Below are 5,501 nucleotides of genomic sequence, written 5' to 3'. Positions count from 1 at the left end.
TTAAACTTTTGGAGTAGAATCACACAACATATTTTTTTATTCCTGTCTTCTTTTACTCAACATCCTTCTTCTATGATTTGACCTTATTTGTTATACACCTGTAAATTATTTATGCTTGTTCTTACAGTCTCCTAACTATAGATGCCATGACTTGATTTACAACCAGATTTTGATTGTTGCTAATGAAGCTCCTCATATCAAACTTGTTCACTTCTCTTGTTAAACATCTCAAGTATGTTCCATATTGTAAGATCTGTCCACCTGGTCATCCATTGACAGCATATGTATACTAAAATTGGACTGATATGAAGATTAGCATCCTCTCTGCACAAGGATGGCCTTCAAATTTATGAAGCATTCCATACTTAAAAAATCACAATCTAGGCTGGGGTTGTGTCACAGTGGTACAGCACTTGCCTAGCATGTGTGAGGCACTGAGTTCAATTCTTAGTACCACATATAAATAAGTAAATACAATAAAGGTCTATCAACAAATATTTAATAAAAATATTTTTAAAAATCACAATCTACTGGTTTTCAAAGTGGATATACCAAAAATGTATGAAAGTTCCAAAGGCATATAAATATCAACAACAACGAGATTTTTTTCCAAACTTTTAACCATTCTTGTGTGAGTATAATGTATATTAATGTGGTTTCTATCTTCATTTCTCTGATCAGTAAGGAGATTAGGGGTTTTCTTTCTTATGGTTATTGGGCAATTAGATATCATTTATTGTCAAATACTTATTTTAGTTTATTGTCAAATACTTATTTTAGTCTATTATATAATTTTATATTTTATCTTCATTTATTGATTGTAATTTTTGTGTATAAAATAAAATATATTAAATAGAAGGGGTTTTTAATTTTGATTATTATGTGGCAATTATTTTTCCTCTAATCTATATACTTGACATTTAAATATTTATATTTATTTATTTTATATTATTAAAAATAACCTTATTATGAAAAATATAAATCATAAAATTCATGGACTATAGATGCATGATTCAATTATTTTGAGTAAATTTATAAACTTGTATAAATCTCACTAAATACAGTTTCAGAAAATTTTCATCACTCCCGAATTTTCTTTAGGTTTATTCTTAGATAATCGTCATACCTACCTTAGTTACAGACAATCACTAATTATTTATCTCTGTATACATTTATGTATGTAAATGGAATCATATAACATATAATCCTTGTCTGAATCTTTTACTTAACATACAGCATACGATTTTACCCATGCCAAAGCAGGTATCAGTAGTTCCTTTTCACCAATGAAGAATATATGGATATATCATGGAGATATCACATGTTAAGACTACCAGTTGTTGGATATGTGGATTATTTTCACTATTATGAATAACATTGCTAAAAATATTTGATTCGCTACCCATGTTTGTGTAAACATTTGTTTTCACTTCTTTTTGGAAGATTTCCAATGTAGGACGGCTGAGTAATATATAAAATTTATGGTTAAGTTTATAAAAAATTTACAAACTGTTTTCTAAAGTAACTATCATTTTACATTCCCACCAGCAAAGAGAAGTTTCCGTTTTCTTCTTATTTTCAATATTCATTGTTGTCTTTTATAATTGTATTCTATGTAGTGTGTATGTAGTGGTGGATGTCTTATTGTGATTTCTGCTTACATTTCCCTGATGACTAATGATATTGAACATTTTGTTTCCATATATTGCATTAACCATTTATACACCTTCTTTAGTGAGATGCTGATTTCAGTATTTTATGCATATATTAAAGTTGTCTTGTAATTGAATTATAAGTTCTTAGTGTGTTCATGACCACAGTCTTTAATCATGTATATAATATGCAAATTTATTCTCACAGTTTCTGTCATTTTTCCCTCCTATTAGTGTGTTTAGAGCACAGAGTTCTTAATTTGAATGAAGTCAGTTTTATCAATTTGTTCCTTTATGAGTCAAGCTTTCATTGTTATAATGGAAAACACTTGCCCATCTCAATGCCATCATGGTTTTCTCCTATGTTTTACCATGAGTTTTAGACCTTTGGCTTTTACATTTAGGTCAATATTCTATATGTGAATCAGTGCATTTTTTTCCTGCTCTAAAAGATCACCACAGACAAGGTAATTTGTTACTATCAAAAGTTTTTATGTAGTGAGGGCCTTTATGCTTCATTATCTCCTAAGGGAAGGTGGAAGAACAAGAGGGGGTGATGTTGGGAGTCCAATACTTCAGTTATTAAAAAACCTGCTGTCCAGAAAACTAACTCATTTCTGAAAAATTAAAGTCACCTTTAATCAGCCCTTCCTCCCAACACCCTTTTACTAGGGGTGAAATCACCAACACATGGAATGGGGAGAACTCATTCAATCTGTAGCAGTGTGTTATAGGGATCCGAGTCCTTGTTTTAATGTAAATATCCAATTGCCTCCACACTACTTGTGAAAAGTTTGTCCTTTCCCCCTCACCTTTCATGGCCCTTTTGTAAAAATTCAATTGACCACAAAAATGAGGCTTTATTTCTAGACTTTCAACCATGTCTCATGGATATTTATGCTTATTCTTGGGTCAAAATCAACTTTTAGTTTTGAGTAAATTTTGAAGTTGAATAGTTCAAGTCCCATTTTTTTTCATATTTTCCAAAATTAACTGGGCAATTTTGGGTCCTTTGCATTTTCAAATACAATTTTGGATCAGTTTTGCAATTGTTAGTAAAAAAGAGTAGCATTTAGAATGTTTGTTATTGTGATTACATTGACTTACAATTAATTTGGGGGAAAATATGTTATCCAACCCATAAACATGTAATGCATCTACATTTGGTTTCTCTAAATCATATTTGCCCCTTTTACTGTATATTTTACATTTATTATAAAAATTTATTCATACATATTTTGACTTTTTGAATGTTAGTTTGACTAAATTTGTTTTCTTAATGTCATTGTCTGTTTGTCATTTTTAGGATAACTAATTGTTATCTGTATGGTATTATTTTCTGAGATACTGAAAGTTGAGTTCTAATAATTTTATGTACATGTCTGCATATGTGGCATGAATTTCTGGAGATTTGATACATTTAGAATTCAAAATTTTGGCATTTATTAATAAAATCAATTTATCAGCATTGTTTTGTTTTTGTTTTTGATGAAAGAGAACATCCTCATCTTGTTCTCTACCTAAGTGGAAATCATTGATACATTCACATCCCTCAGAATGTGTTTACAGTGTTCTGAGACTGAGAAATTTTCTCTCTATTGCTAGTTCACTGAGAGTTGAATGAAATCTCATTTTATCAAGTGCTTTTCTTCATCCATTGAGATGATAAGGTTGCATTTGTTCTTTATTGTATTTTTATAGTGTATTTCATTAAATGTTGTTTATATCTGAAATAAATGCTGAATTAGTAAATGGTTTATATTTCTTTTGATAAGATATTGGATTTTATCTGTTGATATTCTGTAAGTATTTTGCATATACATTCATGTAGATTGCAGCTCTATAATTTGTGTGTTTTTTGATGTCTTTTGTTTAGCTTTAGTAACAGGGCAATATCAGCTTTACAGAATGAGTTGAAAAGTGTTCCTGTATTCCTTGTCTATTTATTATTTATTTATTTCTGAGAAAAGGTCTTGCTATATTGTCTAAACTGGTCTCAAACTCCTGGGCACAAACAATCCTCCTGCTCCAGCCTCCTGAGTAGCTGGAAATATGCATATGTGCTACTGTGCCTGACTTTCCTTCTTTATTTTTTTGACAGAATTTCTGAAGATTGTTGGTAATCACTTCTTTAACTAAATATTTGCTAATAATTACTGGTAAAATCATGTGACAATTCTTTGGGGAATAATTTTAGTTAATAATTAAATATTTTTACTTGATATAGATTCATTTATAGTCTCCATTTCTATTTGGAATAGTTTTGATAAGTTGTATCCACAAATATCTGCTTTATTTTAGGTTTTCAATTTGTAATAATGAGATTATTTAATATTTTCTTCTATAATTCTTTTAATTTTTATAGATTCACTGGTGATATACATTTATTTTTGTTTTGGACATTTGCATCTTCTCTTTTTTTCTAGAGCAATATACTTAAAGATTTGTGAATTTTGTTGCTATTTCCAAAAAAAAATTATTAAATGTTGCTCTGTATAATTCAAATGATCATATTATATTCCATTAATGTACTGAAGTATGTTTTCTGTCATTTAAATGTTACATCAACTCTTCTTCCCTAGAATTAATATAATTTGAAATGGATTTCTAGTTCCTCCTGTTTTATTTGTTGTCTTCTACTTTATTTTGATTTATTTGGCAGCACTTTTTAAAAATTATTTTAATTATACATGTAAGATTTTTTATTCTTTAATTATATTTCTTTAAATACTATATGGCTTTGTTGTTGTTGTTTTAAATCTAGTCTGGATATTTTGTCATTAAATAGCAGGATTTAGTCCATTGTTTGTCTATTTTTTTTTTTCTTTTTAAACAAGATTTTTGAGGTATAATATATTTGGCCTGTAGTAAAATGAACATTTTTAAGGTTTAAAGTTTAGAAAGTTTTTACATATGTATGAATCATAATAATCAAGATAAAGAACATAGTGATCATTCCTTAAATTTCTCCACCCAGCTATAAAGTCCACCCTCATTATAATCATGGGCTCTAGTCATGAACAACTAGTGAGCATTTTTTTTTGTCAAAATAATCAACAATTCTATAATTTAGTACATGAAATCATAAATTATGTATTATTTTCATGTAATTTATTTTGCACAGCATAATTACCTTAATATTAGTTTACATTGTCACATGAATTTATGATTCATTTTTACAGTTATATAATTATCTATTTCTTTTAGCTATTATATATAAGTATAGCTTCTATGGACATTTATGAATGTTTTAGGTCAACATATATCTTCACTTCTCTTACATTGTTTGGATTGCAATGCCTGAATCATAGTGTTATATTTTCCAGTTTTTACTTTTATATACTTTTATATTACTTAATGTGTTGTGATACTTTTGAAGAAAATGCAAAAAAGATTATCACTTTTAAATTCTTACCAACAATTTGGAGAGTTTATTTGCTTCATACTTTTGTCATGAATGGACTTTTTAATATTGATTTTTTGGTGGACATATAGCTCATTGTTATTTTAATTACCATGTCCTTAATAACTAATGATGCTGAGAAACCTTTGTTGAAATGTCTACTCAAATCTTTTGGCCACTTGTTTATTATGTTACTTATCTTTTCATGAAATCTAAGAGTATTACATGTACCCTGCATACGAGTCCTTTGTAAACATTTTCTTAGTATGTGAGGCATGTTCTCTTTTTATATCTGTTTTCACTCCTTTCAATTTTCACTTAAGTTTGTTCTTGTTATATTTTTCCTTCCTAAATCTCTAACTTTTCTTCTGTAATCATGTTACTTTATCCTGAAGAAATTATGTGTATTTTCTTAAAATTATGAGTCAGATATGATGAAATCTCTC

The 5,501-nt window shown here is 28.4% G+C and overlaps 1 pseudogene; it reads left to right on the top strand.

Moving 5' to 3' along the window:
* The first annotated feature begins 271 nt into the window (after window positions 1-271).
* On the top strand, window positions 272-369 carry LOC125611573 (annotated as a pseudogene).
* The last annotated feature ends 5,132 nt before the right edge of the window (window positions 370-5,501 follow it).

The sequence above is a fragment of the Marmota marmota genome, unplaced genomic scaffold (assembly GCF_001458135.2).
Source record: "Marmota marmota marmota unplaced genomic scaffold, marMar, whole genome shotgun sequence".
Taxonomy (NCBI): Eukaryota; Metazoa; Chordata; class Mammalia; order Rodentia; family Sciuridae; genus Marmota; species Marmota marmota.
The sequence above is the reverse complement of the archived record's forward strand: the minus strand, read 5'-3'. Positions and strand labels throughout refer to the sequence as shown.